Genomic DNA, 12,842 nt, shown 5'->3' on the forward strand with positions numbered 1-12,842 from the left:
CCCACCATTTATCTGCACATATTTGCAGAGCCAAGGGGAAACATGAAGGGGCTTGTTCTTGAATGAAGGTGTTTATGATTGAGAAGCAAAAGTTAGGAACGTGGGTCTTTAAGAATTGCTCCAGTAGAGGAAGAGGGATGCAGGGAGAGATGCCCTGAGAGGCTGGTGGAGAGGGAGGAATGGATGGCGGAGGGCAGACAGAGCTTTCCAGACTCTTTCTCTGCCGTGTGCGCTGCTGGGTACGAGCTGCACACTCAGCTCCCCGGCCCGCGTGCGGGCCTCTGCAGAGCAGGCTGCCGGGCAGCAAGCTCAGGGCCCCGAGACCAACTGGCCTTCGTTGTAGAGTCTCTGGTTGGATCCAGGAGCTGAGAGGCCCCTGAACACAGGAGGGTTTCCCTGAAACCCCACTACACTCTTCCAATTCCTGAACTGAGTTTCTACCCCTATTTTAAACCAGTTCTCTGCTTCCCAGTTCCCAGCCTGAAGCCCCCTCACTGGTCTTTCTGTCTTTCTCCTCATGCTCCTTGGGCCCTGTCAGCCTAACCCACCATATGCCATGCACTCTGGGCCCATAAAAATGAGAGACCCCTTGGGCACACACGACCATCTTCTGGCCATGTCCACCCAGCTCCAACCTGCAACAAGCCCCCCAACTCACTTCCTGCCCTTGGTCCTCTGATGAGTCCTTCGGTTCTGTTGAGCTTTGCTTTGCCTCTTGGCCTCTGCCTCCAGCTGGTCTCCCATTGAACTTCCGTCTTCGTTCTCCTCCCAGAACTGAAGGTCAACCCCAACCCCTTGGCCAACAGTGAAACCAAACTAGGTTGATCTCCAGTGACCCCAGAAGGGCATGCAGACATCCATAGGCTGCTCCTTTGACGACAGTCTTCTGCTTCCTGGTTTTAGCCACATTCCAGAAAGGTGAGGTTGTCAGAAGGCAAGTCCCATAGAGATGAGATTCTAACTGCGGTTTCCTACTCGGCCATCGCTGCTCTGTGACGATGCGACTCCACGTGGTTGCGGCGCTGTGGCGCTTGAAGCTGAGTGAACTGGATCCAATACCTGGTTCCCCTTCTCCCTGGCGGTATGGCATCAAGCAAGTTATTTTTACCTGCTTTGAATCTCTAGTCACTCTTCTACAAAACTTAAAAAAAAAAAACCCTGTTTGCACACTTCACAGGGTTGTTATGGGAGTAAAATTAAATTCTATTCCTGAATTATAAAGTATAAGGCATGATATAAATTTAGGTAAATTTATTAATGAGAATCTTTACATAAAACCTCCCCTGGACCCTCCCCCCATAGGTGAGTCTCATGCTCACACCCCAGACCCTGGGTTTTCTGGTTCATGTAAGTAAGGGGAATTTTGAAGGCTTTGGAAAGTGCAGCCAAAAGGTGATAGAGGTGTGAGCATGAAACTCACCTATGGGGAGAGGGTCCAGGGGACGTCCGAGGGAAACACCTGCAGTATGCAGCCGTGGTAGCCCCTCTGAGCCAACCTGGCTGCTGGTCGCTTCCGTGACCACAGTGGAAAGAAAACGCATGATGACCTCAGAGGGGACCTCGCCAGCCAACCAAAGTCAGTCTGCTCCTGACTGGCCCAGAGAGTGACAACAGGAGTCTGGGTCCTGCTCCACTCTGGTGACAAGTCCCTGCCAGAGGGAAGCAGGCAGGGGCTGCTGGTAAATGCTGGGTAGGCAAGGTCCAGGTGGGGACTGTGCCCTGACCACCAAGGGCCATGCCCTGGGGCAGAGAAGTTTGTTAGGATTTGCCCAGCTGGCACTAAGAAACCAGCTCAGTCCATCCGGAAGGGCTGGCACAGCCTGTGTTAGAGCCAGACTCACATCTAGGCAGTCTTGGGCAGCATGAGAACTGTGTCAAGGGTCCTCGAGGGGCAAGACAGGGACAGGGAGACCAGTCGGGGCATTGTGGCAGCCGTCCCAGGAAGAAGCAATGGTGACATGAACCGGAGGGAGGCGATGGAAATAGACACAAATGGACCGATTACAGAAATATTTAGAGAGATTGAGAATGGTCTTTTGTTTTTGTTTTTGCTCATGCTTAACCTATCTGTGTTTTTAAATCCCTAGGGAAAGATAATAAAAGATTTGCTGTGTATATTTAATTTATAGAAACAATAGAAGTTCAACAGAATTTTTTCCTTGGGTTAAGAAAAATGTCACAGCACTTCTTTCCCTGAGGTACATTTCAACTACATTGACTAAGGGATTTAAAATGTGAGCTTATTCTTAAGCAGAAAACTACCCGAATATTTAATAATTTCAGTCTGGTGTGCCATTCATACTTAATATCGTGAATTTGCTTGGGTTTGATAAAATTTTTAACTTTCATATTATGTAAGAGTAAATAGAGACAAGAACATGTTAACATAGCAAAAGGTTGTAGGGAATCAAGTTTATTATCCCTTGTTGATAGTAAAGATTTTGTATACAGGACAATATTTTTAAACACGAATAGGTTATAGAGCATTCAAAGCAACTAGAAGATGAAGAAGGTAAAAAATGACTAGTGATTCTGAGATTATATGCTGACAAAGCAGGTGGGTGACGGACTATGCTGAGTCATGGGAAGAGAATCAGAAAAGAGAAGGAGGCTTCCCTGGTGGCGCAGTGGTTAAGAACCCGCCTGCCAATGCAGGGGACACGGGTTCGAGCCCTGGTCTGGGAAGATCCCACATGCTGCGGAGCAACTAAGCCCGTGCACCAACAACTACTGAGCCTGCGCTCTAGAGCCCGTGAGCCACAACTACTGAGCCCGTGTGCCACAACTACTGAAGCCCGTGCACCTAGAGCCCGTGCTCCACAACAAGAGAAGCCACCACAATGAGAAGCCTGCACACCGCAACAAAGAGTAGTAGCCCCCACTCGCCGCAACCAGAGAAAACCCGCGCATAGCCATGAAGACCCAATGCAGCCAAAAATAAATAAATAATAAATTTTTTAAAAAGTTTAAAAAGATAAAAAGAAAAGAGAAGGAATTTCTAGAAATCCCTCCTGCAGAAATTCTTGTACATGGAAATAATGATCTTGTTCAAGGCTGCTTATAGCAATATTGTTTGTAGTGGTAAAAACCTGAGGCATCCCACATGTCCATCAGTGGAGGAGGGTTATACTTCCTTATCATAGGAAAATGAATAATGAAGAGTATTAATGTGGAGCACTGTCCTTTTTATGGTCAGGGAGCTAGAATATCATTAGGAAAATAGGAGCTGCATTAATCATTGAACAGAGAGAATTGAATATAAGGAATTAGTGAGCAAGGTATTGGAAGACTAAGAAGGCAAAAGGGGAAACTGAGGTAACAGATGCAGGGGTTCAAAAAGAACTTCCCCCAAATATACCACTTTTGCATGAGGATTATTATGAGCCAAAGGCGAGTGAGACCCTTTGGGTTCAAGAGAAACTACTGTCCATCCCTTAACTACCTGGAAGAATTTAAAATGGGTTTTTTTTTTCCCAGAAAAAGAGCTATTACCAGAGATAAATTTTATCTAAGTGGCTCCCTCTTTACAGCAGGTCAAACCTCCCATTGCTCATCCCATTCCTAGCTCAAGAGAGCACGCAGCCCTCACTTCGCCTTTCTGTCTCAACCTCTCATGTATGTGGGATCTCCGGCCCTCTCACGTATGTGGGATTCCTGCACGTACAAAATTAATTAGATTTTCTCTTGTTAATCTGTCTCATGTCAATTTCATTCTTTTCTTCCTCCCCTTCATGAAGAAGGCAGCCACCAACCCTCAGGCTGGAGAAGCAAAGGGAGGAAAGTGGGGTGATCAGAATCCAGAAGTTTGGGGAGGAATAGCCCCCCCGGACGATGGGACCTGGGTCTCTGCAGGCTGCAGTTACACTCAGGTGCTCAAGGGGGCGTCCTGGACTGGGACACAGTTCTCTGGGGGGCGGAGGAGCTCTGCGTGGCTGGTGCTGACGTCTCGGGATCTGGTTGTGCCAGAGGAGGCCCAAAACTGAAACCAACAGCTGCTGCCAGGTAGAGGGGTGGTCTCAGGTGGAGGCGAGGCTGTCGGCCACAGAAGGTGGGTAGGGTGAGGCGAGCTCTCTTCCCTCTGCCTGTTTTCCAGTCTCCCTCTAGCACCCCATGGACAGAGTCTCCCAGGGAGCAGCTAGCACCATGGGGTGCTAGCAGACGCGGGGTTTGCAGAGCTCCAACCGCAGAGCAGGGTACAGAAGGGATGCGGAGAGGAGAGACAATCGCTCCACCACCAGCCCACCTGCAATTTGTAGTCCCGCGGGAGCACCGGACAGGGACTAGAGAGCTGTCAGCTCAGGTGCACAGAGGTGGGTGCACAAGGCAGCAAAGGAAGCTTTGTGTTTACACTCCATGTATTTATCATGTTTTAATTCTCTTCCACAACTAGCATACATTAGGACATCACTTTGTATTTACAAAAATTTCCTTTCAGAAACCTTTCTTACCTCGCTGCATGTGAAAGAAAAACATGACATCCTGACATACCGAGGAAGCAGATACACAGGAGATAGGTCTCCTTAGACGACGGGTTCGGTGAGAATTTTTCCCTCTGGAAAGTGCCTTTGAAAAACCACCCTGAGAGCACGCACTCACAGGGGTGCTGTCCGCTAGCCTTGCTCCGCTCAGGGAAGTGGCCTGTGCCGCTGACATGCTCAGCCCACTCCCTCCTGCCCCCGCAAGCTGGTTCCTGGCCCTGCTGTAAATCTCATTGAAGCATCCCTGGAATCAGTGGCCATCTTCCTCACCCTCCAAAGTGCCGGCTTGGTTGCCATGGCAACGCCCAGGCTGGGAATCAGGGTGAGTGGTCTCCATGAAAACAGCCCGGAGGTTAGGTAGACGGCCATGGAGATGCTCACACCTCCTTTCTTAAAAGCCCAGACACACATGGCCCCCGGGGGTGGATTCAAATCTGGTAGGTTGTGCTTTACTGCTTTATCGATGTGTCTCTGCTGCTGCGGATTGATTTTGCACCTGCTTTTGTCTTCTGCTTTAGCCGTTTTCTTCTTTTTTCCTCCCTTCCTTCCTTCCTTCCTCCCTGCCTCCCTCCTTTTCTCTCTCTCCCTGTCTCTGTGTGTCTCTGGGTGTGTCTCTCTCTCCTGTATGTCTCTTTCTCTTCTTTCTCTCTTTCATCAGAAAAAGACTGGCTCACCATCCCCCCAGCCCTCCAGAAGACAATAGCGTCAGCGTTTTAACATTCATCTCCCTCTCTGCAGATTTACAGTTTCCATGATAACACAGGTGTCTTTATTTTCTTTAATAGCCCTGAAACCACAGGCACTAACACATTAGCGCTGGCGGTGGGACATGAATTGTGGGCTCTTTACTTTTCAGCAGACTCCTGAGCCCGTGGGCCACAGCTACTGAAGCCCATGCACCTAGAGCCCGTGCTCCGCAACGAGAAGCCGCCACAATGAGAAGCCTGAGACCCTGTGTGTCTCGGACCCAAAATAATAAGTTGGCCCCCATGGCAGCCTTAGGAGCTTGAGTCAAGACTAGAGCGGCTGGAGGGGAATTCTCTGGCAGTCCAGTGGTTAGGACTCTGCGCTTTCACTGCCGTGGGCTCAATCCCTGGTGAGGGAACTAAAATCCCACAAGGCTCGAGGCACAGCCAAAAACCAAACAAACAAAAAGGCTAATCAAGACTAGTGGGGCTGGAAATGTGTCCTGTTGGCCAGGTGCCCAGCTGGGAGAGGTAAGGGTCCTGCCCAGCCCATTCCTCTGGAACAACACGGGAGGCCCCAGGGAAAGGGCGTAATGGGTGCACTGGGAGGAGGGGGGCCTATATTCTAAGCGAGGGGACACCAGGTCCACTCCCAACGAGGCTACAGTTTTCAAAATGTCTTTCCTTCCCCCTTCCCAGCTCTCCCAGTCAGCAACCCCCTGGGGGAGGAATTCTGGAAAATTCCAGCCAATTGATGAAGGGCCCCTTTCACCTCTCTTCAAGGACCCCTTCAAGGATATTCAAAGCCTAAAGAGGTTTCCATCCTGGGGTAGCAGCCGACCCCTGAATCCCGCCAACCTCATGCCAGAATTCCCGGGAAGCTCTGAAGGCCCGTGTCCCCGAGTGTCAGGGACACAGTGACCTGCTAGCTGTGGGGAAGGCTCCCCCCCAAGCCGGGGCCCCCCAGAGTCCAGACGGGCAGGGTGTGAGCCCCAAAAATATTGAAGAATGATGACAAATGCTAAAGAGGGCTACCACACTTGTGTTTTAATTTTAAGGTTTACATTGAGCAAATCAATGAGTTTAACACAAAAATACAATTACATTGTTCACCTAGTAAATACAGAATTTATTTTAAAATTTGAAACACACAGCTCGATGGGCAGTGTGACCAAGTGACTGCACGGGCACAGTGTCCTCCCCTCTCTCTGGCTCTGCAGGCCTCCACAGCCAGGTGGGCATGTGACCTCCGGCAGGAAGGGAGTCCTAAGGTGAGGCCCTCTGAGCCCGTGGGGCGGGGCGGGGCAGGGGCCCTGCTATCTGCCTGCATCCCCGTGTGGTCCCTGCTCACAGCCAGCGCCAGCGTGTAAGGCTCCAGGTCGGCCCCGGGGAGCTGCCCTTCAGGGATGCCCCCTGTACTATTTCATCCTGGCTGTGCTTGGCTTCATCTCTGAGACCTGCCTTTCTGTCTTCTCTCTCTGTAGAAACCCACGAAAGGAACAGATTTCACAAATTCAAGTTCAATGCGCTGTGAGTCATGGAAGTGACAGCACTTCCCCACAAACCCCCTCTCTCTACAGACATACAGCCCTCGGGCGCCGTAGCTGTCAGCTCTGGTCCCGGGCTCCCTTCCAGGACGAGCAGAGGCCACACGGGGTCAGTTCTCAAAATAGGCAGCCCCGGAGGAAGCACCTCCACGCGTCTGCTGGAAGGGTCCCTAACGGTTCAGAGGCGAAGCCCGAGGACCATTTGTCACGCCCGCCACTTGAGGAGAGCAAAGAAGGGCTAGTGAGACAATCTCTGCATTCAGAACATCACTGCCCCCTGTGGTGATTCCAGCGCCAGCGGCTCAGCTCCTGAAGCGGAGAGGACAATGTGCTTTGTGACCCAGCCCCCTCTCCAGCCGCAGCCCCGCCCTCTGCACGCTGTCCTCTCCATGCAGGGGACGTTTGTCAGTTTTTGTCTCCCCACTGCTGAACTCTCTCCCTTTGTTTGGTAAGGCCACAGCATGAGGATGGGTAGGAGCTGGTACCCACCTCTCACTGCAAGACCCCCCAAGTCCGGACGCTTTCTCCCTGCCCTCCCTGGTAGGTGAGCTCGGGCACGAGATGGGGGCTTGGTCAACTCCATGACCCAGCCCAGGCTTCCCTCCACACAGGGAGCAACTTGGCAAAGGTGCCCTTCCTCTAGACAGGCAGACCCAGGCCAGGGAGTCAGGCTTGGCCAAGGGAGCGCAGGCACCAGAATTCGACTGTGGAGCAGGTGACCTACCCCCAGGAATCAGCACTAGGACCCGGTCCAGTGCGTGGCCCCCAGGGTCCAGTGACGGTGTTCCCTGCGGAAGCATCCATCATCTCTCCATGACAGCACCCCCCTCCCCCGGCTATTCCTAAGGTGAGGATTTGGTCGTGGTCTGAGCCTCCAGGCCCCTGAACTTCACCCAACCTGGGTGTATTTGATTCTCTGAGACCACACAGTAACTTTCCAGGAAGCTCCTTTTCTGCCTACAGCACCAGAGTCAGCTTCTGTGGTTTGTATCCGAGAACCCTGGCTGCATCCCACCACTCAGAGCACCAAACTCCTGCTTATGTCTTGCCCGAGGCCTTTGCACTTGCTGTTCCCTCTGCCAGCAACACTGTTCCTCTTGCCCCCCAGCCTGGCTCTCACCTCCTCACCCTCTGCCTCACCTCACTGACTCCACACCTCCCAGGTGTCCCCCGGCCCAGCATATGCCAAACTCCAGGGTAATTGTCTGGGCACCGGCCTAAGCTGTGCTGAGACCCTGAGCTCCCGAGGCAGGGTTGTCCATTTTCACTCTCTCGGGGCTTCGGGGCCCAGCACATTCCCTACAGGTGGCAAACATCGGTGCCCTGCTGCAGGAAAAACGTGGATCACATCCGTCTCCAGCAGGTTCTCTTGCAGATTTGCCCAAAGACGTTTCTACCTTACTTTGAGTTTCACATTACAGGGGAATTTTCACCACTGGAGTGACAAGTGAACTTGGATGGGTGCTTTGTGGCCAGGGTCAGGCTGGTATTTTCCCGAGGCAGGTCTTTTGGGCAAGGGGTGAGAAGGCAGAAGTTCGCTCCACTTTCTCCCCAACTGGGAGAAAGCAAAAGTGTGGTTTTCCTGCAGCTCTTGAAACACAATGGCTACCCCTCTTGTCATCAGAATTTACCTCAATCCTCCCACGGTTGGAGACTGACTCGTGGATTCACCCACCCCAGGATCAAGAAGCAGACATTACAATGGGAAGGAGAAAAAAGAAAAAGAAGTAGAAAACAGAAAAGACTAAAAAAAAAGTGATGTCCTGACATTACTAATTCTTTTAGTTAGTGTTTAAAACTATTTTGGTAAGTTGTTAAACTTATGAATTAAAAGGAAGCTGCCGACGTTTATACTACCGTAGAATATTAAAGTAGGCAAAACATCATTTACATTGCAAAAGAAAACAAAAACTAACACTAAACACAATTTCTTAAAAAGGAAAACAAAATAAACAGGACATAAATCAGATTTATTCCATATTCCAGTAAGTGCACATGGATCAAATTTCCCTCAAAATGGCAAACTCAGATTGACTTTTTTTTAATCTGAAGATATTTGCTTATGACGTACCTAAAAATAGACACAGAAACGTTAAAAATAAGACAAAGATATACTTGGCAAACGTGAATAAAATAGAAGCAGGAATAGAAATGTTCAAAAAGAGGCAAGAGAGGATTCAGGGAAAAAGTATTAAATAGGTCCAAGATATAATTTTATATTTGTAAAAGGTTCAGCATAAATTGGGCTTATGGTCCTGAATCTTTCTTCCTTTGTTTTTAGTGCCCTCTTGTCTTCTTGCAGACAATTTATTATTTGTCTTTCGTAAATATGTTGCAATTCTCCCCTCAGTTTGTCTTTTGACTTTTCTCAGATTTTTTTGACTTTGAAATATTTTTCCAGATTTAAAAAAATAAAGCCAAGCATATTAATATATTTCATGATGTCTTTTGGGTTTGCGTCACTCTCCGAAAGGCCTTCTTTGCACCAAAATTACAAAGGTAGAAACCTTTTTTCCTTTAATAATTCTAGGGTTTAGTATTTTACACTTAGACCTTTGATGCATCTGGAATGTATTTTGGTATAAAAAGTTAGGTAAAGGCGTGGCTGTTTCCTCCAACACGGATAGGCAACTGACCCTGTCTTTCCTTTGTTGATTTGCGAGGCCACGTTTCTCACACTCTAAATTCCTATGTGAACCTTGCGGTACTTCCGGAATCTCTGCTGTGTTAGTTGTTCATGGCTCTTTACATCTAAATAAATCATAATTCATAAAGCCAAGAGTTTAAAAACACAAGGTAAATTTCATGGAAGCCGGGTTCTAGGGGAAACTTTTCACGCACAGCTGTCGCTTTCTGGCAGAGCAAGTAGAAAGAGCATATTGAACAATTAGAATATGGTAGATTTTTTAAAATTTAAATAATAAACTATTGTGTAACTATATTTCAAACTCTTTACCTCCAAAGAATATACAAAGAAGCCCATATAAAAAGTGGTTACGGGCTTCCCTGGTGGTGCAGTGGTTGAGAGTCTGCCTGCCAATTCAGGGGACATGGGTTCGAGCCCTGGTCTGGGAGGGTCCCACATGCCGCAGAGCGACTAAGCCCGTGTGCCACAGCTACTGAGCCTGCGCGTCTGGAGCCTGTGCTCCATAACAGCAGAAGGCAGCGACAGTGAGTGGCCCACGCACCGCGATGAAGAGTGGCCCCTGCTCTCCGCAACTAGAGAAAGCCCTCGCACAGAAACGAAGACCCAACACAACCAAAAATAAATAATTAAATTAAAAGGAAAAAAAAGTGGTTACTTGGGGGGAAGGATAAATCAGGAACTTGTGATTAACATACACACTGTACTGTATGTAAGGTACATAACCAGCAAGGACCTGTGTAGCACAGGGAACTCTACTCAGTATTCTGTGATAACCTATATGAGAAAAGAATCTGAAAAAGAATGAATATATGTATATGTATAATTGGATCACTTTACTGTACACCTGAAACTAACACAACACTGTAAATCAACTATACTCCAATAAAGTTTAAAAAAAAATTTAGACGGCTACTTGCTAGCTACAAAGACAGTATCATTAAAATTCCTGGAAGCAGAAATCTCATAGGTCCCATCCCCTGACCACAGTAACAATTACCTCGTATGAAGTGATATCAGTAACAATGGTTAAACAAAAAAGATCATCCACTAAAAATATTAAATCCATATACTGCATATGTAGAAAATACACTGAGAACTCTAATAGCAAAAAGACTCTTCTATTTTTTTTTTCTTCCCAATGGGCTTTACAGTCATTTTATCAAATTCTAAAGGATAATTCCAGTGGGATGATGAAAACGGCATTAAACCTAAACATTAATTTGGAAGGAATTCACATTTAAAAAATGTTCTCTTCCCATCCAGTATAGGCTATCTCTGTCTATTTTTTTCAACTTTCTCTTATACCTCTCAGTAAAGTCTTATCGTTTTCTTCATGTAGGTCACTACATTTTCAAAGCTAGCACAATTCCAATATCAAATTCTTACTGAGACAATACAGAAAAGGAAACTCTACACACATCACATTCACAAATATAGAAGCCAAAGTCCTAAATAAAGTCCTAGCAAAAAGAATGAAGTGGTATATTAAAACAAGAGCATAGCCAAACCAAATAGAATGTATCAGGGGAATTTTATCATAGGGAATTTATATGAGTAAAGTTAATAGTTTCCTTTTGTCATTGCATCTTATGAAAACAGTTGCTGTTTTCTTCACTAAATTTGGAAGATGTATTGGAATATCTGGTCATGGGGCCTACGTAGGGCTCACCCTAAGTTACCTGGGGCACTTCAAGGAAATAGGCAGTTATTCTCTCCAGAGTAGCTGAAACCGAGATAAAAATAAGACATGCAAGTGACTGTGGGTCAGAAGAGATCTGCCATGTTATCAAGACACCAGGAATGGTCCAGTGGTTAAGACTCTGTGCTTCCAATGCAGGGGGCATGGGTTCGATCCCTGGTCGGGGAACTAAGATCCCATATCCCGCGTGGCATGGCCAAAAACAAAAAACAACGACAAAAACCCAAATAGGACCCCCAAATCAGCAGGCCCAAGAGAGGAGGCTCCGAGTTCCAGGTCCCAAGCTGCTCTCCCTGGGCACCAGAGGGCTGTCATTCATCAAGGGCACTGTGACAGCCGCCTCTGGATGGCGCGAGATTTCACACAGACGCTGCTGATGCGCAAATGCCCCGCCTGTCTCAGCCAGATCATCCCAGAGAAGGCAGCGGGGTCTGAGACCCACGTCCTCTGATGTCCCAGGGAGGGCTGCCTCTGCTGCCCCCTGGTGGTCACCCTCCTGTGAGGTCACAATGAGGCTTTAGGCTGTCCGGCTGAGGCTGGTACAGAGATATTCTGTCTCAAAGAAGCTGTACCCCCTCACCTGTCCACGGTCCCCGTCTGGGTGCACCGTACTGCCCGGGGCCCATCACAGGGTATCCGGACCCTTCCTGCTCCCACAGGCCTCCTTCATTGCTAACTCCTCCCTATTTTCGGGAAATCCTCACGGGAAATCAAAGAAGATCCTTCCTCTTCTTCCGCAAGGCCTAGGTCATTATTAGGTCCCCTTTCAAAGAGTGAAAGAAAGGTTTGGATCTCCAAGAGATTTAGACAGAGGGTTTGTCAACAAAGGCTCTTCATTTTCTACTCAGTTTTCTACTAGACAGCTAGCAGCTATGTCCCACGTGGATTTCTGGGTCCTCTACTGGGGAGTTTCTATCTGTATCGCTCAGCTCAGGCTGTCACAACAAAACACCACAGCCTGGGGGTCTTAAACAGCATATGTTTTCTCACAGCTGTGGAAGTCTCTGAAAATCCAAGATCAAGTGTCAGCAGGGTTGGTGTATGGCAAGTCCTCCCTTCCTGGTTTGCAGACGGCCGCCTTCTCACTGTGTCTTCACGTGGCCTTTCTTCTGTGCACATGTGGAGAGACAGAGACAGAGAGAGATATCTCTGTGTCTCTTCCTCTTCTTATAAGGACACCAGATTAGGGCCCCATCTCTATGACCTCATTTAACCTTAATTACTTCTCTAAAGGCCCTGTCCTCCAAATACAGTTACATTGGAGTTTAGTGTTTCAACATATGAACTGGGGAGCGGGGGACACAATTCATTCCATACCACCATCCTTTGACTTGTTTCATAAAATTAAACAGGAGTGGGGAGCTTCCCTCCCACAACCCTTGTATTAGGATCTTCAGACAGAAAGAGGTGTATTCAGGATCAAGTTCTATGGCCACAGCCAGGTCTCAGCTTCCCATCTACTTCTCTTTTATGTACCTGTACTGGTCTTGTCCATCTTCTTACGCCCACCACCTCTCACATACACGTTTCTTCTCCACCTTTCTCTGCTTCCCTGGGACTCCCCAGCTCTCTGGCTTGCCAGTGGGAAGCACTGCCTGAGGTCCTCAGAGGGCAGAAGACGGGTTGGAGTATTCATGCCCCTCGCTCTCCCCGCCTGGCTGTGGCATCGTGGGAGCTGGGTGGCCCCACGGCTGCAGCTCTGACCAAATCCCTTCCATAGCTCCACATCATACCGGGTTCCCCACGCTCCTGGCTCCCTTGAGCCTGCTCACGCTTCTGTAAATA

Source organism: Delphinus delphis, chromosome 7 (assembly GCF_949987515.2).
Source record: "Delphinus delphis chromosome 7, mDelDel1.2, whole genome shotgun sequence".
Classification (NCBI taxonomy): Eukaryota; Metazoa; Chordata; class Mammalia; order Artiodactyla; family Delphinidae; genus Delphinus; species Delphinus delphis.